Source organism: Anomalospiza imberbis, chromosome 3 (assembly GCF_031753505.1).
Source record: "Anomalospiza imberbis isolate Cuckoo-Finch-1a 21T00152 chromosome 3, ASM3175350v1, whole genome shotgun sequence".
NCBI classification, from domain to species: Eukaryota; Metazoa; Chordata; class Aves; order Passeriformes; family Viduidae; genus Anomalospiza; species Anomalospiza imberbis.
Genome location: NC_089683.1, coordinates 54,288,137 through 54,309,905, shown reverse-complemented (window position 1 = coordinate 54,309,905; position 21,769 = coordinate 54,288,137).

Here is a 21,769-nt window from a genome sequence, read left to right as displayed (position 1 = left end):
CTCAGCTGTGTTTCCAAGCAACATGAATTCCCTCATCTTTTTGATGCACTTCACCTCAGTTTCTGTCACATTGAGCTCCTACCTCACCTTCCACTGTGACACAGTCTGCTGTTGGTACCTCCCAGAAGTTCTTGACTGAGTGCTGGTGTACTTCATAACTAGATTGTGGTATTTGAACAATGGCAACACACAGATCCATACCTACGTTTACAGTGTTCTCCTGGATCTGTTCCAATGGCTGCCCTAACAAGAATATTTTTGGGACATCACAGTTTCAATCATATCCATACTTTGAATTTCTGGGGCATCTCTGAATATCTCTGAATATCTCATGTGACTTCACAGTCCTGGTTGAAAGGAATTCAAGCATTAATGTTTACTGATAGTACAATTTCATCCTCCAGATTCTGAGATGATCCAATGTAAGCTATCACTTTCAATATATCGAAGTCCCCCTTCCAAGACTTAACACTAGGTGTGGATATTTCTGGTCCATTGAAACCTAAGACAACATTATCAGGTTCCAGAGGGAAAAATGCCCAGCTGTTCTCGGCTTTAAGCAGATACACATTCCTTCCAACATCCGTGGAAAAATATCCTTGACTTATATAAGGAACTGAAAGAAGAGACAGCTGCTCACAATACTTCAGTTTCTCTCAGTCACATCTTATCAGCATTAGACACATCAACCATGTTTATGATGCCCAATATTTTTGAAATGCCAAACAGACTATCTTACTGTATTGATATTCATTGCATGACAGTTCCTACCTCCATTGCCAGCAATGGTACATATTTGCCATTGCTGAACATTTACAGTGTCCACCAGGGCTGCATGTGATACTGGTTGGATGACGTGTGCCCTTTACAACCTAGATAAAGAAAATGAGGAATCTCACTCACATATTTGTAGTAAGAATTAACATTTCCTAGACTTTTGCCCCCCTCATGCTGTGTTAATAGCCTTGTGGATCTGGTTCCATGAGAAAAATATCATCTATTGTAGCATCTGCAGCTACACTGATTCCACTTGTCCTGATTTATTCTGATTTGGCCTGATGTAAAGAGTTCTCCTCTTTATATCTTTTTCCTTGAGATATTCAGCCTGGAGAAGAGGAGACCGAGAGGAGACCTTATTGCAGTTACAACTTCCTGGTGTGGGGAAGAGGAGGGACAGACACTGATCCCTTTCTGTGGTCCCCAGTGACAGATCTAGAGGGAATGGCCTGAATTGTGTCAGGAGAGTTTTAGGTTAGATATTAGGAAAAGGTTCTTCACCCAGAGGGTGTTTGATCACTGGAAAAAGGTCCCCAGGGAAATGGTCACAGCACCAGCCTGACAGAGTTCAAGAAGTGTTTGGACAATGCTCTCAGGCACGGTGTGACTTTTGGGGTGTCTTGTGTGGGACCAGGAGTTGGGCTGGATGATCCTGATGGGTCCCTTCTAACTTGGCATGTTTTATGGTTCACGATTCAGTGACTCAGGGACTCCTATCCTTCCTCCTGTCCTTTATAATTTCTTTATTTCTCCTCCTTATTACAGGCAGAAAATTGGCTTGGCTGGCTAGAGTAGGGAAAGAATATTTCTTGTATCCCAAATGGTAACTTTCTGCTTTACTCTCACTTGTAAAATAAGTTTCACAGCACCAAGCCCAAAGCCCCTCTCACATCCATATGTAGCATCCTGCTGTTGTGTATGCCCAGTCCTTTTAAAGAAGCCTGGGTCCTCTGGGAGCTGAATGAAAAACGTCATTTTGTTCAGTGCATAACATAAGGCATGGTGGGTGGCTGCCCACGCATGCAACAAGTACAAAAATCTGTCTGCAGGCTGCTTCCCACACATTTCCCAATCTTTCCTCGCTCCCGTGATACCATCCTGAACCTGGAGCCTAGAGTCAGGACATACTACTCCACCTTTTATTCTTTTCTCATCTTCCCTGAGGTCTCTACTCTAGACTAAAAACTACTAGAATGTGCAGTAAGCTGTGGAAGACCTCTCTTGTTGCAGGGAGTGCAAGGAGAAAGGAGAGACAGAGAGATGGACTTTGAGGCATCAGTGCATCAAGAACAGGTTTTTTTCTTTCCCCCTTTAAATGTTTTGTTTCATAGTACCTCTCTACATAAGCACAGAACAGAATCTTTTTAGTAAACTTGTTTCCTGAGAAGAACCAGCCACTTTCCATACCAGTCTAGTGATTTGGAAAAAGAGATAGCAACTCAAGATGCAGCAGTGGTGCCTCACTGTCTCTCAGGGGCCCACTGATGGACTGGGAACATTTACCTGCCCGAAAGCTCAATTTCAGGCTGGAGGCACTTGTCCTTAATGGGTATTAGCAGAGCAGCTATGCTAGAAACAGGATTTCTAGCTGTCGATTTGACAGTGAATTACTTCTGGTGACTGAAGGCCTGAGGAATTCAGTCCCTTGCTCCTCTACACTTTCTTTTGACTGCTTTCTGGGATGGTCTGGTGCTCTTACACAACATGCCAAGTAGGTCTCCTACTTGACAAAGAACAGGTTGAAGAAATACAAGTTTCCAAGACAGAAGACAGCTCCATTGAGGACTGTGAAAAAAGGTCAGAAACAGGGGGCTGGCTGTGTGGGGATGGGCTGTGTCTAAGCAGGGGGTTCAGATTTCTGTGCAGATAAACAATAGATGTCTACTAGCCAAGACCATGCTTCTGGGCTGGTATTTTAAGCAAAAATCAGTAGTGAGTTTTTTCTACTCTGGGATAGAAATACAGCTCTACATTAGCCTGTGCAGAGTTGATGCCTTAAGTTTTAGCTTTCATATTTTCCAGATTCTTTACTGCTTTAGTGTGTGACTCTGAACTTCATATAAAGTGTTAACAAGTTCTCTTCACAGTTTCGTTAGACAAAGCAATCCTTTTCCAGCCTGAGAACCAAGAACACCATTGCAGCTTCTGGCCCAAAAAGTATAAACAACAGTGAATTGAGGTGAGCAATCTGGGAGGATGGGACTTCATAACCTGAAGCTGTAATTAGACAATTAACCCCAATATGTAAATGGACCAAAACTTATAAAAGTGTGAAAACTCATGACCAGTCGTCCATCTTGGTCCGTCTTGGGTCAAGCCATGGCCAGGCTCTTCTACTGCCCAGGGTGTATCCTTTGAAGGCCTTTTAATAAATACCTACTTTATTCCTTTACTACTTTGTTCCTTTAATTCTGTCTAGCCTCTGCTCCACAGTAACCTCTTTAGGCACCAGAGTCAGCTCATATAATTTTTTCAAGAAAAAGAAAATCATCTAATTTTGTGAAATCAGAAAATCTCAGTGGGAAAAGAATGAAGAATCACAAACCAGTTTTATATAAGAATATTACTTTTTAACTAACTTTCATCTTGTTTTCATGTGTTGAATGAACTGAATCATTCTAGGATTTGTTTACTCCGATCCAGATTTCTTTAGATACAGTACTGGAAATGGAATATTGATCCTTCTTTAAAAAGAAAAGTTCCTTGCCCTTTTATTTGTAAGCATAGGATTTAAAAAATGTGTAAGTGTACTTACACTAGATTTAAGGAAATAAGCAACTGAATTTTACTTCTGTATCATGATGCAATGAACTTTACCTTTGTGTCAAGATGCAATATACACAACATTGTGTGAAGCTAGAAATATCTCTGCTAGATATTATTGCTAACCCCTGGCTATTATCTCTGCTAGAAATATTATTGCTAACCACTGGCTCTCTCTGAAGACCTTTAGCCAGGTCTGTTCATAATAAGTGCTATAGGTGCACAGGACTTGCAAAGAGGTGAATAGTAAGAGCAGAACACACAGAGTTTGATAGAGAGGGGAAAAAATTTTGGTTTGCAATCCCTCTCAGAAGGCCAAAATTGACTTTAAAGCAAACATTGTATGAGCTATACCAACACAACCATTTTTAGTAAAAGTAAATATTTTCCTGGTCTCTGCCTAGGAAATGGAAGTTGGGTTGTGTTTTCAGCATTCAAGACTGAGTCCTTTTGATAATTTATTGTGAAAAAACGTGATACAGATAATAGTTACATTATGCTGTGGATATATTACCTTAAATCAACAGCAATTTACTTTAACAACTTTTTATTACAGATTTTCTGCATATGCCAATAATTACTATTACAAATCTGAGAAACTGAGAGTATCTTCCAGGCAAAATAGCCATTCTTCTGGCTAACATGGAACATTGTGTGAAACCCAATATTGCTTTTCAACATTTTTTCTCTCGGTTGCAGCTAACAATTTCTGGTTGGGAAAAGTGATGAAGATAACTTTTAAGAATATCACAGAATGACAGGTGTTCATTTGTCCTTAATTTTTCTCTTCTCTTCGCTTCTCTTCTCTTCTCGTCTCTTCTCTTCTCTTCTCTTCTCTTCTCTTCTCTTCTCTTCTCTTCTCTTCTCTTCTCTTCTCTTTTCTCTTCTCTTCCTTTTTTTAGCATGCATTTCTTATTGTTTAACTTTGCCTATCTCTATCAGCAAACACACTGTATGTGGGAGGAACACAACACACAAATTCAGTGCTGCTCTAACTGCAGTAATAACAGTTGGAGTTCTTGATGGTCTGGACATGCATAAGTCAGTGGGTACCCATGGGATGCACCCGTGATGCCCAGGGCGTTGGCTGATGTCATTGCAAGGCCACTCTGGATAAACTTTGATCAATCATGGCAACTGCAAGAAGTACCTGAAGACTGCAGGAAAAGCAAATGTTACTCATATCTTGAAGAAAAACAAGGAGGATCCAGGGATCTACAGGCCAGTCAGCCTCACCTTGATCCCTGGAAAGGCAGAGGAGTAGCCAATCCTGGAAACTATTTCCAAGCACAAGAAAATCATACAGAATGGCCAGCATGGCTTTACCAAGTTAAATTCATGTTTTACCAAATTTATATGTTTTTACCTTGAAATTTCTGGCCAAGTAGATGAAGGGAGAGCAGTGGGTGCTGTCTGCCTGGACTAAGGATATCCTGGGCTGTGTTAGATGAAATACTGACCTCAGGTCAAGGGAGGTGATCCTTCTCCTTTACTCAGCACTTGCGAGGTCAAACCTGGAGAGCTGGGACTGCTAAACCCGGAGAAGAGAAGGATGAGGTGGGCTCTTATAAACCCGGAGAAGAGAAGGATGAGGTGGGGTATATGTAAGTACCTGAAGGCAGGGTGCAAAGTCAATGGATCCTAGCCCTTTTCAATGGTGCCCAGTGGCAGGACCAGAGGCAATGGGCACAAACTGAAACACAAAAGGTTCTGTGAATACATCAGGAAACGCTTTTATACTTTGTCAATGACCAAGCATTGGCACAGGTTGCCCAGGCAGATGTGGAGTCTCTGTCCTTTTATTCAGAAGCCGTCTGGACACGATCCTGGCCAAGCAGCCCTAAGTGATTCTGCCTAAGCAGAGGAGTTGCAACCAGATGAATTCCATAGGTCCATTCCAACCTCAACCATTCTATAATTCAGTGGTTCTTCTCATAGGAGTAATTTAGACTAGAAACCTTAGAAGCTTAAAATGAAATTTGATCAGTGTAAAAAACAAATTACATTATAAATTTGTCCATAATAGGACAATACTAGAACTGGTGATAGTGGAAGTCTTTCATTCATGTGTGTCCTACTTTAAAGTTACCCTTAAAAAATTCAGTAAAATTTTTCATTAAAAGTACGTACTGATAGAGGTAAAAATGAGATATTTTAAATATTATAAAATTATTTATGTTGTTTAATTATGCAATAATATGTATGTTATGCATAATTTAGGCTGCTTTTTTACTTAAAAATAATGAGCTAGGTATTTTACACATACAGCCACAAAAAATCTTCCCTATAATCAAACCACTTTGTCAACTCGCTTTACGTTTAATGAGTTGGTTCACTTCGACTGTACAGCAATATCCTTTTTTATGGCTAGGTGTATAATACAAGGGATCTCAATAACAAAGAAAGAGCTACAGGAGTTGGCCAAATGTGAGCTTCATCAGAGACTCACAGACACTCTGTTTTTGCCATTCTCATTTCTAACTTCTACTGCTATCCCCTCTCTACCCTGCTCATATTCCTAGTTTACTCAGCTCCCTTCTATGAAACTGGACTCAGCAGCTGGATTTTGTACATACCCAACCCCTTCATGAGTCTTAATTATTTTATCATCTTGTGGACTGACCCTCAGAAGTGAAAAGTCATTCCCTTGTGACTCAAAGGGAATTGTTCATGAGGGTCTGCGATTTGGCAAGAAGTGCTCAGTAATTCTGTGCTTAAAATATGAATGACTTCTTTATACACAATTTTAGAAGTAACAATAAATCTACTGTATTGCTATTCCAGTGTGTTGTAACAGCCTGTGCACCAGCTGTTCTTGTTTACAACATGAGAAAACCCTTCATCATAAAGGCTCTTGTTTAAACAGAAAGCATGCCATATATTCTGATCATGCTATAAGCATGTAATTCTTATGAAAAATTATATTATCTAATCATATTATTTGATAATTATTTAGATCTAGTTAGGTTGAGGTTGAGTGACTCTTGATCTTTCATCTAATATTTTCCATATACATCTGTACATGGAGATACCTATACAGATTTAACTTAGAAATAACATGTTTATTATAATGCTTGCTCTACTAAACAGGTAGTAAGGTGCTAATGTAGAATAAATTGGTTTGGTTTAATTGAGTTGATTTGCACCTTCTACTGTTTTCTCAAAATCAGCCTATTTTTAAATCTAAAAGACTGTGTCGACATATGCAATATGTAGAGTGCCCTTCTATTTATGCAATACTGATAATAAGCCACCACACAATTCCTCTTAAACTCTCAGTAATGAAGTGCTGGCATGTGTCTGATTTTTCTCCACATGGTTTTAACGAAGAGCTTTTCAGTTTTACTGGTACATAATTAGAATATATGCATAAATCCCACTCTATTGCTCCAATGTAATTAAAGATCTTTCTTCAAGAAGAAAATTATAAAGCTTTTCTAAGCAGAGTTGCTGAAACCTGAAATCCCTGACTAAATGCATTTTTATGCATGAATCAATCTTCTAAAATAGTTCTGAAAACAATTAATAATGGTCTGCTTAAAAAAAAGCATCTTAGTTGTTTAATGTGGGAGAGAAGTTTCTCAACATTTCCTTCTGCACAACTTTCATAACAGTGTTAAGAAAAGCAGAATGTTCAGGCATTCTGCTCATGTTGAAGATACAAAACTCCTTTGTGCTAATTAACTTTAAATAAAACTCCTTTCAGGTAAAGTTATTTACATTTTTTGATGTCTTATAGTATATAAACCATTAAAGTATAAAGCAGAAGACTCACTCCAAAAATAGACATTATGGAGCTATATTAAGTAATGCTAATTTGTGTAAACTTTACCTCCTTTTGCCCAGGGTGCAGCAGAGGCAGCTAACAGCCATAACACTTTGCACATCTATTTCTGGGCTTCTTTTCTTGCCTGGGTTGGTTGGAGACCTTCCAGGAATTTGACTAAGAATTTTGAGATGCCTCCTGCTGCTGGAAAAGTGTGAGTACTAGAGGTTTTACATCTAGCAAACTCAGTTTATAAAAATATCTGCAAGTCTTTCCTTCTCAAAAGGTGCTTAGAGCTTTGTTTGAAACTGACTCCTGCTTATGGAATGTCAAACACCCACGGGGCTACAGCGGTCAAGCGACCTACCACACCTATGGTGCATCAAGTAGTAGCTAATGGGCACATTGGTTTGTGCAGAGCAGTAAGGGAAGGGTGTCGCAAAGCTGCTTAAAACAGCCTGGATCTGGAACACAAGCCTGGGCATGTGCCACGAGACACAGATCCTATCACCAGCCCAAGCAATAGTGGCACAGCAGAGGCATTGGCTCAGAGCTCTGAAGGGCAGCTGTGGCCTTCCAGGTCTGGGTCTTCAGGCAGCACCAGGTGCCTCTCCCTGGGCCAGAGCAGAAGATGGTGTCCTTGCCTGCAGGGGATATGCTGTGGCTCAGAACCTGCCTTTCCAGCAGGAGAAGGCAAGCAGAATAAGTGGTGTCAGAGGATGTGAACAAGATTAACAGCATCTTCAAAATGATTCTGCAGAGACAAAGGCTCAAATCATCCACTGCACAACAGAAGCAGAAGCTGGCATTTTCTTTTGTCTTCCTTTTATTACCAACATTACAGAAACTTTTCTTTTCTACAAAGGCTGCCCTGGATGTCCCTAACTGGATTTATTTCTATCAGAGCTCTAAGTTTCCTAACCAGATCCCTGGCAGTTTGGACAATCTGTATGTCCAGATCACTTTGCTCTACTACACCCTCTGTAGGCTTCCTTTTTATGTTAGTTTTTGTTCAGGATCTTCTTGTTCATCCATTCAGGCCGCCTAGTGTTTTCTCCTGGCTTTCTCTTTCTTGGGATGAATTGATTCCAAGCTTGGAGGAGGTGATCTTTGAAGATTAACCAGCTTTATTGGGCTCCTCATTCTAGGGTTTTATCCCATGATACTCTAACAAGCAGATCTCTGAAGAGGCCAAAGTCTGCTCTCCTGAAATCCAGGGTAGTGAGCTTGCTGTGTGCCACCTGCACTGCCCCAAGGACCTCCAATTCCACCATTTCATGGTCTCTGTGGCCAAGGCATCATATTTCCAACCAGCCCCTCCTTTTTGGTGTCGCCACAATGTCTCCACAATGCCAGTAAAATCATTGCCCTGCAGATGTGTCCACAACTCTAACTCCTCTTGTTTATGCCCCGTATTACATGCCATTTCATAGCTCATGAGGCTGACTTACCTGCTGGAGTAGCTGAAAATACTTTGTGATGCTTTTCAGGTGCTCTCATGCTGACCTGATCCCTCTCCAGATGCTGGACATCTCTTAGTGGTACTGGCATCACACTGGTAGAAATAGAATGGACTGACATTTCTCTTCCCTGGCAACTTTAAATTTATTCTAAAATTTAGTTTTATGTAGTTAATTTTAGTTTTAATTACTATATGATCCTATTATGAATAAACTATTTCATCTTTCATATTCCCTTATCAGCAGCTGCACAAAATATGAAAATATCATGAAGATTTCATATGGTTGCTCTTCAAGCACAGAGACTTGAATGACATTTGGTATTTATTTTTAATCAGAAATGTGTTTTGGAATTGGACACTGTCACTTCCAAAACACAGTGACAGTGGTTAAAAAGAAGTCATTAAGACAAAGAGATGAGAAAAAAGAAATAAAATGCCTTGTTTTTTAATTGAGTTCTTGAGGAAAGATCATTGCTAAAGGGAAAAAACAGTAGAGATAGACTGCCTATGAAGCTTGATGCATTTCTAACCTAGGGAGAAGAGCACAACAGTTTTATAGTCAGGAGCTGCAGAGGTTCTATTCATCTGTTTTCTGTTTCTTTTGTTTTCTCTGCTTAATCTCATTTAACCACCTTAAAAGTTTCTATAATTTTGATTTAATTACTCCATACTGCTTATTCTAATCTGGGTAAGTGCTGATATTTAATTTCAGTTGCATAATACAAACAAGTTTAGCGCCTCAGAGCGTCTCTTTAACTGTCACAGCAAAGGACAACAATTTGTTTTGCAGTTCTTTCTTTTTTTTGTTGATGGATGTCTATGTTGTGAACCTATGCTATTTCACTATTTATCCACGTATTTGAACTTTGTATTAAAAAAATAAATGTCGGAGACTGTGAGGAAGTCCCAAATCATCCTTCAAAGACTAAAATGTATCTCATCAAGAATGAAAGTAAAATATTTGGTTTCCAAATGACTGTAAGCATCACAACACTAAGTAATATCTATAATTTCAACTGCTCATAAAAACTATGGATAACACTAAATGAAATGCACAGACAGATGACAATAATGCTATGCATGTAAGTTACACCTGTGTCTTCCCCTATTGATTCCTTGAAGACAATACCTATAATGAAGACATAAAATAAGTGAAGAAACTCTTCCTGTAAAGAATGAATACTTGAATGCAGATGCTATAGATGAGCACTGAGGGAGCAGAGCTTGCTGATGAAGCAATACAGTAGGACCTGGGAGACTACAAATAAACCCAAAATATTTCAGCTCTGGTGGAAACACATTTGCTTTCCTGAAAGCAAAGTAAAAAATCTATTATGCTGTGGAACATATGTACAAAAATATCTAGCATGGTTTTCATGTTGCACATCTCAATTATTTCTGGATAAGTGGAAATAATAATTCTATGTGCTATGTAAAGAATTGCTTCTGTCTGCTGCTCTTCATTGTCACAGTAATTTTATTTCTCAACAACTTTCTCAACTTGAATCGTAGCCATCAACTTCATCTGTTGTTTGTAGATGGGCTTTATTTCTTTCCTATCCTTCTCCCTTAAGTGGCAGATTGCTTCATCTGAATGTTACATTTCCAGGTAGTAAACTCTTGATCTTCACATCTTCACAGTTCATTTCACAAGGAAGGGGAGGAGGATGTTAGTATCCACTATCCACTATCCACTTACCTACATCATGGAATTTTTTCAGACACGACAGACTATTTATTGTCTGTTGTAGTGTGTGCTATTAATATATGGCTTGCTAGATTGAAGGGCAATATGCTGTGACTGATAGTTCTTTTACCATATATAAATACTTATTTATTTTTGTAAGACTGTCATTTAAATTTAGCAGAACAAGAACAAAACTGAATTAACATACCTTCTACTATTGTCACTTAAGTTTAAGTTTAGATTCATATTATTTCATCAGTCCAATACAAGAATTATGCCATTGAATCACTGTATATGTAGAGTTTCTACCAGTGCTGTGTGACAGATATTTCCCACAATCTGAGATCCTTTCTGTCACGGTTGACTGGCACGATGCCAGCACCCCAATGAAAATGCACTTTTCTAAATAATTGCTGTGAGATGTGATCAGGAACAGAGCAGAGCAGGCCCAAACTTAATAACAAAGAAAAGAACTTTATTAAACTACTACTACTATAAAAACTACAAACACTAAATCCTGGATTAAGACCTTCCAAAACACTCCTCCTCCTCTCAACTAATTTCCAAACAAACTCAACAGTGAGACACCACCCGGGATCTTGATCAAGTTGCCAACCTTCAGATAATCAGTACTCAGTCCATCAAGGGAGACAGGAGTCTCTCCTGTGCCACAGACCCCCCAGGAAACACAATTGCCACCCTTGTGTTTCCATGTCACACATGGCAACTACCCGGAGAAAATCTGCCATGGTGACACTCTCCTTTCCATGTCACAGTGCTCTCACCACTGTGCATGGACAGACTGCTCATAGGGCTCCTTTAAGGATGCTTTGCCATGGATCAAAAGAGACAACAGTTCAGTTTCTCATGTTGGGACTACAGTCCCCGCCATTTTCCCCTGGGGCTGAGGGTCCAAGAACAGAGGTCTTCTCCTCTTCTTCTTCCTCGAAGATAGAGGGCTTCTCCCCACCTTCTTCAACTCTCCTCTGTTCTCTCTACTCCTCTGCTGGTAATCATTGAAACAGGTCTCTTGGCCCATCAACGCACCCCCCTAAGTGCATCTTCTGTTAGGAGAATTTGGTTCAGTCTATGGCTAACAAGAAAAGTCCAGCCACAAGCCACTCAATCATCTCCTTCCAACTCAAGAATTTCTTCTTCCATCATTTCGGATCCCAGACTGTCTCGCTTCTACTTCAAATCAAGGAGGAGTAATATTTTACAAAGCCTTCATTTCTCAGGAAAGGGTTAAAAGTTCAGACTCCCTGGATGGTTGATATCTCTGCCCAGCAGCCGATTCCCAAGGCCAAGTCTGGGCGCCTTCCCCCCCACCTCTTTCTCCTCCACGCCGGCAAAGTTACAGGTGCCGTCTGGACTCTCTGTCTCTTCCCTCTTGGGGGGGGATGACAAAGACATCTCCGCTTCTCTCCACCCTTCCGTCCACAGGAGCTGGCTCGGTTCCAGTCCTTCTACCCCTCAGCTCACCTCGACCAGGCCTCATGGCTTCCCCTCCCCCACCCAGCCCCATGGCTGGGCAGGGGAGGTCTGCACAGCACCCTGACTGGAACCAAAGAGAGCGAGCTCTTGGGAGTTCTTGCTTTTAAACCCCTGTGTTCTCAGAGGCGTATCCACACCTTTAGTGGCCACTTTAGGTGCCAATATCCAAACTTGACCACTGATTGGTTTGACCCAACTTCCTGAAAGAATTCACATCCATGTCAAACCACAACACTTTCCCAGTTCTATGTAACAGGTGCACCTCTACAGAAGGGTGTATCTGTTTTAAAAGCCAACCTGAAAAGGCAGTGCTGAAAAGTTGTAAACATTATTTATGATTTGCTGTTGTAATCTGAATTTAGCTCCTTTATGCATCATTACAATAGTAATTTACCACAAAATCATATATTTTCACCCCATCTTATCCTGTGCTCAAGGGATAGTCTCCACATAGCAGACAATCATTCAGAATCACTTTTTAGTCCACATTCTTGCAGTCAAGAACCATGAAATTCCTACTTTCTATAAGGTGATAAGGTGACAATTTAAGAAATGTAAGCATCCAGTTTCCTAGATCAATGAGAGCAAATTACTTCCAAATATATTAGGTTTCAAATATTTTGCTTATTGCTTTGGAAAATGAGTGAATATTTTTCTACTATAACATTTAGCAATAGGGTGAATTATTTTAATTTACTTTTATTTACATGTCTGAACAAATTATTGGCACAGATTATTGGCAAAATATGCCAAATTTATTGATAATTGATAAATTCTAATGCCAAATTTAATCAGTGTCTGGTGAGAGCAGTAAGATGGGCTACATGGCAACAGCAGTTACAAATTAAAATAATCATTCAGGAAATGCATAGTATGGAATTCACTTCACCTGCCTTCACATAACTACAGTGCAGACAGGTATAGAACTCTAAGCCAGTAACTCAGGATTTCCCTTATATACAGAGGGAGAAAATGGCCAGTTTCATGCCACTGACCTATGGCATCCAACCTGCTTCCCTGCTTCAGATGTCAACTTTAAGCTGAGACAAACAATTCTTTAGAATCATCTGTTTTATTCTACTGATTATATGAAAGGGACCTAAATGGGTAGCTCAGAAAATGTCTCTGCTGCTCAGAGGAATCCCATCCATATTAATTTATGTAAAACCATTATGCAACTCACCAAACTGTAACTTAAGTGTTGCAGACAGAGAGAAAATACATTTCTCCATGAGCTATAAGACTGCCTTGTCTCTTCTGGATATCATCAGCCATCTTAGCCCCATAATGCTAATCCTTTCCTAGATAATGGTGATTTCTAGTCAGTGAACTGGCCAATGGGAAAATATAAACCTGTAGACATTTAAGGACTACATCATGATATATATGTACAAATGGCCTGAATAAAGGTCAATGCTTACTTCTAGCATGTGCATCTCTTGAGAGCTTGATTTGTAGCACAAATATTCCTAGAGGGTGATTCCTGGGATATGTTTAAATAGCCACTCATGATAAAGTATCTTTCTGTATTTTTTCTTGGCATTTTCTCCTATCCTTACAAATTGCATTTCTTTTTCCCGCAGAATATCCTTAACTGTGAAAATTGCCAGAAATTATTCTCTTTCCCTCTAATGCAAGAAATAGAAAGAATATTAGCATGTAGGAATTTTGAGAAACTCAGAGAAGAATCCGCCGTTCTAGGTATATACGAAGATTTTGTGGCATGTCTTAGAAAATATTCTATGTAAAGTAACAAAAATCTTCATACTATGACATCCTGTCCTTGACCACTTGATCTTTCCAGTTTCCTTTCTGTCTCTATGCATGTTCTTATCTTCTCTTACACCACGCAGACCTATGTTTCTTAAAATCTTATCTCCTACTGTTTTCTTTCTTTCTCCTCTATGGGCTTAATTCTTTCCGTGTCCTTTAGGCTTTGAATAGTGCCTTCTCTTTCTCCAACAAGAGAAGTCCTCTACAAATTCTGGTTCGTGATCAAAGTCTTTCAAGAAACTTTCAAGTACTCATCTGTTCAGTGTAACCACTCCATGCTTTCCCTTTTGTTTTAAGTTGGCATCACAATAATCCGTTTTTCTCTAGATGACAGTTTATCTTCATAGGACAGGGAGGTTGCCTTTCATGTTCCTCTAAAGTGTCACATGCATTTACTCTCATATATATATTCACATGCTTGAACATAATTTTGAATAACTGTTTAAAGAGTTGCCAGAGTAATATGCAAAGAGCACTCCACAATACAAAAAAAAAAAAAAATCCTTACAAAAGCATACAAATAAACGTAAGTTAATGCGAAGAAGCCTTTTCAAGCACATGCAATCGATTACTAATGTTATCTTTCATCATGTTTTGTGCATTTTCTGCATCTGCTTTTCAAATTTGGATATGTGGCAGAAACACCTTGAGATTAATTTTGCTAATAAACCTGAGCATTCAAAGAAGCATCAGTTAAAAGTGTGAAAAAAAAACCTGTTGCAAATATTTTCGTTAGGGATCCATAGTACCAAAAAATTAAATCCCTATTTCACTACCAAAAAATTCCTCATCTCAGCCATCATAAACCTTCACCACTCAAAGGGTAGATGGATAGTCTGTAATTTTTTTTCTGGATGTATTTGTCAAAATGCACAATCTTTTGTTTCAGCTACTTTTTCATTTTGCACAATCATCTCTAGTTTAGTTTAAAGTCATTCAGCCATCGTGAAAAGCTGGACTAATACATCTAAAGAATTTCTTTACCAAAAAGGTCCCTATTGAGCTTCTGGGATGCACGTAAACTGTATAACACAGGCACTCAGCAGTGCACCTCTGTTCCCGGTTGCTCCATCATACAGCTTTGGAGTTCCATGGGAAGACACCACAGGTCTAGTATTGCCTAAGATTTTCATGCTCTCAGCCCAAGTTTATACATAGGCCTAATGCACATTGACATGGAAAGACTGAAAAATCTCTTCAGTTGCAAACTGATTCCATTATGGGAAGTAACAACAGTATGTATCCTCTGAGCATTTATTTATTATTCTAGATAAAACATCTCACATACCTGGAAGTCCTGTGTTTGCCCCAGCTACCCTCAGGACTAACTAAGAGAGGTGACTATTAAGGATTCCTTTTTTGTGGAGAGAAGTTTTCTCCCTTGTGAAAGGGTGTGCTAAGTAGCAACAATATTCTTACTACCCCAATACTTGAACCAAACCATGCCCCCCAGCAAAAGTGAGCTTATAAAGATTCAATATTAAATAAATGCACTGCTATGTAGGAGAGAAGCATATGGGGCTGATAAACGGTTATGTTGGCCTACTTTTTATTATGGCTCTAAAATACTCTTCTTGATGGGTAGAACTAAGGGTTCTACAGTCAAACAAATTTTGAATAAAACCATGGCCAGCACAAATGGCAGCTCTGAAGACCTTATTTCCTTGGCCATAAGCAACTGCACTATGAAGTTCTACTGACCAAGAAGGATGTCTTTTCCAAGCCTATTCATGTGCTCCTCCTGTTCCTGAAATTCAGCCCTGTCAAGCTTATGATTCACAGTCACAGTCTGCTGGTTTCCAAGAAAATTTGAATCTTATTTTAAGTACTGAAATAGAAATAGGTGAACAGGTGCCAAGGACAATGATAACCACACTTACGAGCCTACCATAAATCAGGCAGTTTTTCCTAAGATGAGAGAGAACATTTAATTAAACTTAAAAGACTGACTTGTGTGGATAAAAAACATCTGTAGAAAGAATGTCTAGCAGGATTACTGCATGGGAAAAGTAAAGAACCCTTCAACTGAATCCAGTTCTAATTTGTTGCCTTTACTGCTTATTTCTGATGGCTTGGAAATAGCACAATAAATATGAAATTTACTGCACTCATCCAGACAGTGGCTTTTAATGCAATAATAAAACTGATTTTGATATATCTTCCTTTGTTCATTATTTATGTCAGTGAAAGAACCAGTAAGTGTACAGTGATGTAACTAAGAGCACAATTTGCCCTACTGGCGGGAAAAATCAAAGCTTCAGGGAATGAAATATAGGATGAAAAACCCATGTCCAGCAGACAAAGAATAGACTCCCAGATTGCCATGTCTGTCTTCACTTGTTAAACTGTATACCTTTCATAAAAAAGCTGTCTCCTACTAGTTGATTTTAAGACACTTAATCCAAAGGTGGCTGCTAAGCAGCATTAAACATAGGTAATAATAAATATGAGTGGGGTTGTCCTGTGCTATGCTGTATGTCAGAAATGAATTGAATTCATATATTTCTTTGAAACAAGTAATGCAAAAAGCATACATGTTTCGGATAGCTAATATAAATATTTTATTAAAATTCAGATCGTTCTGGAAACTTTTAGACTTACTTGCCTTTTTGGTCAGTAGGGAAGCAGTGAATTTAAACCAACTAAAAGCTATTTTAAGCTATTAAAAGAGATTTTACATCACTTCTGAAGTTCAGTGTAACCATGAGAAAACAATTTTAACTATTATTTAATTTTTCTGACTTCTGGATGTGATGCATCTGGCAGATAAAAGATCTGAAAATGGGATTCCTTCCAGTGCTGTAAGAGGACCTTGGATAAAACTGGATAATTCATCTCTAAGCCTGTGTAGTCAAAACAAATGGTTCTATACCGAGAGCTATCTCTCTGTTTCTAAACTTGATTACACGTCCCTTGACTGAGATAGCTGCATGAAATCCTAACTAATCTACAAGGAAAAAAAAACAAATAAAATATTACATAAAATAAAGACTAAAACTAAAGCAAAGAAAAACAAATACCCCACCTCCACCAAAGAGCTGACTCAGTAATTCTTTTGAATAGAAAATAAAGATCCTATTAACACCAGATAAATGATGCAATTTCTTTTGTAATACTTTGTTTGTAGCAATCAACATTTATATTTGATGGAATTCAATTCCTCAGGATGCTAAAATGGTTCTTATCTGTATTTAATTGATAAAATATCTTTTAAAATGCTAATTATCTGTTCCATGACATTGTGCCTTTTGCATTAGATAAAGCCAATGACACCAAAATGGTCCTTTCCAGAAACGTAAACATCCATTTACATTTTTAGTCCTTTCCAAATATGTAAACAGAAGAAATGCTTCGGAACAGGCTGAAAATATGTAATAATGTTTACCACTTCCCAGGATTCCATTTGTGCATCTCAGACCATTCTCTCTATATTAAGAAAGTTACCCATGTGATTTCTAACATTTTTTTTCACTTTATAGACACTGTTGCCAGGTTTACTTAATTTGTAAAAGACACATCAGTGAAGGTCCTCTCCATGTTTATTTAATCCTGAGCACATAAGAAAAAGGAGACAAGGCCTGCATGATTCATTTTGGAAATGGTCAAGTCCTGCTAATGAGAGAGCTGCTAATGAGACTGCAGTTCATTGGTTTAGTATTCTTGTTCAGAAATATAAACTTCTAAAATTGTTTTGAGAATTACTGAAATTTCTTTTAATGGGAAGGACATGCTAGGGCATGCAAGGACTGTCACTGCTCTCACATGATCCAAGGTCCTCATGCCAACCTTTTATAAGTGAATGCTTTCTTAAGCATGATCAGCAGTGTTGTACCAGTTATTCAGTTGGTAATGTAGAAAAGCTTGGCTGTTAAAACCCTGTAGTCTTTAGAAAGACTGAGAGAAGGGGAATGTAAGGCAGGTATAGCTAATAACTAAAGAAAATGGGTATAAATAAACCTACAATATTGTAACCCAATTCTCTCTACCTATCTTCACAAATTCCATGGGCCATGCCAAGAAGGAAGAGAATACTTTTGTAAATATTATTTTAAGGATTTTTACAGTGTGACTAACCATAATATATCAGTCACATCCATAAAGTAAGTGTATTATCATACCTCTAGGTCTTTCCCCTAAATGTTGCTGGTAACAACTAAATAGAGTTACAAACAAGCTACTTTTCTTTTTCATTCTACTTAAGCTCTATTAAGAACATTTTTAAAGTTCTACTGACCTCTGTAGACACTAAACCACAGCAGAAAATCTCACATCTGGAAAAGCGAACTTGTTTACTTGCATTTTCTTAGCAGTCAGTCCCTCAGCTCTAGTTTTTAATGAAGCATTTTTTTTCCTTTTGGCAGAACTATTTATTTGTATTAGAAACATGCATAATTTCTGGGAAAATATTCTTGCAGCCACCTGTAAACGCTTCATGAATGACTGATCTACATAGATGCCATAGGTAAAAGGAAAAACAATTTGAATTGTAAATTGAAGCTTGCAGACTACTAAATCTTCCTGCATGCTACTCTGGGCAATATGTTGAAGACCCTGGAGATATTTCTTTAGCTGCCATTTGAAACAGCCACAAATAAATGAACCAAAGATAGCAAACTCCATTAATCACAGCTACACTATCGAGGCTAACCTACCAAAAGGATTGACAACATACAACTGCTGAAAGAAATAAAGACATGTAATGAAAGATTTTACTTTTATACTTGATACTGAGGATGGCTCACCTGAAGGAGACTTTTTCATCTCTTTTCAAATGCTTTAGAGAAACACCATCTCTCTTTTTGGGACTGGTGAGGTGGGACAGCTGCCTAGACACCGATGAAGAGCACGTGAATTTTGCTAAAAGCGATGAACTGAACAGAGCTCACAGTGAGAACAGAGAGGAACCAGATGGACCCCTGAAATTTGAGCTTGATATTTGTCACCAGGATCCAGAATACAAGTCCCCAGATCCCTTTCCACATGCCCAGGTCAAACTGATCACCAGCTGGGAAGCAGGATGGAATGTAACAAATGCCATTCAGGTAACCTTTTATTTCCACGCTTATTCCACTCTTCGTTTGAAAAACCTGGTCATCTCTTAGCCTGCTGTATTTTACTTAGCTGTACCATCATTTTGAGTATTATAAAAGGTTTCTGTGAATTTATTACTCACATATTTGAATCTTTCTGCATAAGATTAGCACTCTGGTAAAACAGAGTTCCAAAGGGAAAAACTATACATATGTTATCTGAAGTTTAAAAAGTGTTTAAATTAGGTAAAATTGAAAATGTGGCGATTGCACGTGTTTTGGCAGTGCTGACATTATCTTTAATAAGCATATTTGAATTCAGTGACAGAGATGTTTGATAGAAATTTGAGGTAAACATCTAATAAAAGGAGGATGGCAAGAGTCAGACTGACGTCAGACATAAATTTACTGACATGTAAGTTAAACTAGAAATAAATTGAAGCACGAAGCACAAGAAGTGTAATAATACTTGTCAGTGTTAAAGAAAATAGGTTGAATAGACTTAAAGCATTTGGTCCCAGCATTCTGTGTAGAATTTGAGTATCTTTCCAAATCCTTAAATTTAGCATTAAATATTTCAGAATCTTTTTCTCACTTTTCATGATTCATTTCCTTACATAATTCTATCATTACCACTAACTTTCTGTCTGACATAGTAAGAAGAAAGCAGCATCCACAGACACATCTATATCCCAGTAACTGTTGCTTAAACACTTTTTTTTGCCACTTCAATTTCAGAAAAATAATCCTTCCAGTGTCACACAAGTCTGATTATGCCGATGAACATTTGTTTACATATCCGGTCCATCCCTCAGCTCTGCAAAGGAGGACAAAAAGGACATGTTTCTAATCCTTTTGTATTTTCAAACATGAGCACTACCACATGAGAGCCAGTGCAATAACAGGGCACTGTAGCATATCATACTCTGTGTTCAGCTGCGAATAAAAGTGTGAAAGTACTAAAATACCCCAACTGCATTCTAGTAACTCATTTTATCTTCAATCTCCCTCAGCAGCCTCTAGTCAGGACAGGAGTCTGGGATGAGAGCCCATTGTCTCTGTGAGTTTTGCATTTGATTTCACCAAACTCAAGATTTCATTTTGGAAGTCAGTTTTGTCAATATTTTCTGTATGACCTTTTGGCAAATCATATTCTCTAACCATTGTTCTTCTCTTTGAAAAACAAAAAATAATAATGTCTCTGTAAATATATGAAAGTGCCAAAAATCCTAAATATTGTTGTGTACAAAATTATTGCTAATGATTAATAATATAGGTTTCAGTTTAAAAATAGACTAATAACATATTTTAAAATACAATCAAATATGCAGTCACCTATTCAAAATCACTACAAATTCAAGCTAAATTATCCAAGCAGATCAGTAACTATGATCCTACTCAAAACTCTCAGTACACTGAGTGTTGCCTACTATGGCTGTCATTTGGTAAAATATTTTAGAAATTAGCATTAAAAAGCAGTTGGCTACAGTTGTACTGAGGTTTCCTCCTAAAGTAGGCTGAAGGTTGCAAAGCCTGGAAAGTGCAGTTTCGTTCATAATATAGCCAAAGTGCCCGAATGACACATTATTAAACTGTGTGCATGTACGACCACGTATGTGAATCTGTGTACACATATTTGTATCATTCCTATTTCCCAATACCTGGGATTAGAAGCAAGTAACTTGGTTTAGAAACAAAGCAGAGAAAAGCAAGGGTAAAGGCAGGAGAGAAGCAAGGAGAATATTGAATGGGCTTCTGCCAGTAGAAAACAACAGTTTAAAGAAATTTCTATGAATAGCTTTGAAAAGAATAGTCAGAGTTGTTAACAGAATGATTAAAACAATCCAAACATTCTTGACTGGTGAAGACAATCTTTGATAAAATGACAGTTGTTTTCCCCTACCCAGAGGAAAGGGCAGAAGTGTTTTGCATGGCAATTAGAGGTAAACATTTCAGCAGAATTTTGAAACATTCTAAACATTTATTCCAGTGAATACATTTAGTCTAAAATTGAAAATATTTTCCAATCCAGATTTACTATGGGAACAATTAAATATTTGATCTCTGAAATTAAATACAAGGTGTTCCTCACAGTGTTTTAAATATGTCTTTTCAAACAAAGAAGAGATTTTTATTTTGTTCTTAACTTGAACTGAAAAAATATGCACTTTTGGTGCTGATACTGTATGTGTAAATGATTGCTTCAGACATTTAAGTTTCCAGGGAAACATGTTTCATATTCCAGCACTGCACAGGCAAATCAAAACCTGTGTTTGGTTAATCTGGGTGAGGACAGACACCATAAAGCTGAGTTAATTCAAATGGGAAAATGTACAGCATCATCTGGCAGAGTCATGCAAGATGCATTTGTTTGTATGTAGCAGTAAAAGGCCAAAATTATTTGTAATGACTTGTACAGTGGTGTTGGATAGATAAGCAAAGCAATAGTCACAAAGAAGAAGGTAGTTAAATTCTAATGGTACAGTATTTCACAGCAGAACCAGAGGACAATAAAGACTGTTTATTTGCCAGTCACATGTAGTAGGATTTTTGCAAACACTGTGGAGGAAGCCAAACTAAAAGAAAAAGGCATTCATTATATTCCGTCGTGAAGGGGCACAAGAGAACGGAGAAAAAACTAGAGAGAAAGAGAAGTGAAATAATGGAAAGAAGTGAACTAATGTTAATCTCACCTATAATTTATACTGTGTAATTTATCACTGTAATTTATACCATTGTGAGTCAATCTCCACATAGGTCTCGGGAGGACCTAACACTGAAAAAGTCAACCACTTTATCAGAAAGCTTCAAGTGACTTTCTGTACTATGATGCCTGAACAATCTTTAAAATACAGACTAATATAATTACACAATTTTTCTCTGAGTGTTTGGTAAAACATGATGTATCAGATCTGGCTGAAAAGCAGCCCTGGAAAAAAGGACCAAGGTGGGCTGGTCAGCAGCAGCTGAACATGAGCCAGCTGTGCCCAGGTGGCCAAGAAGGCCAGTGGCCTTCT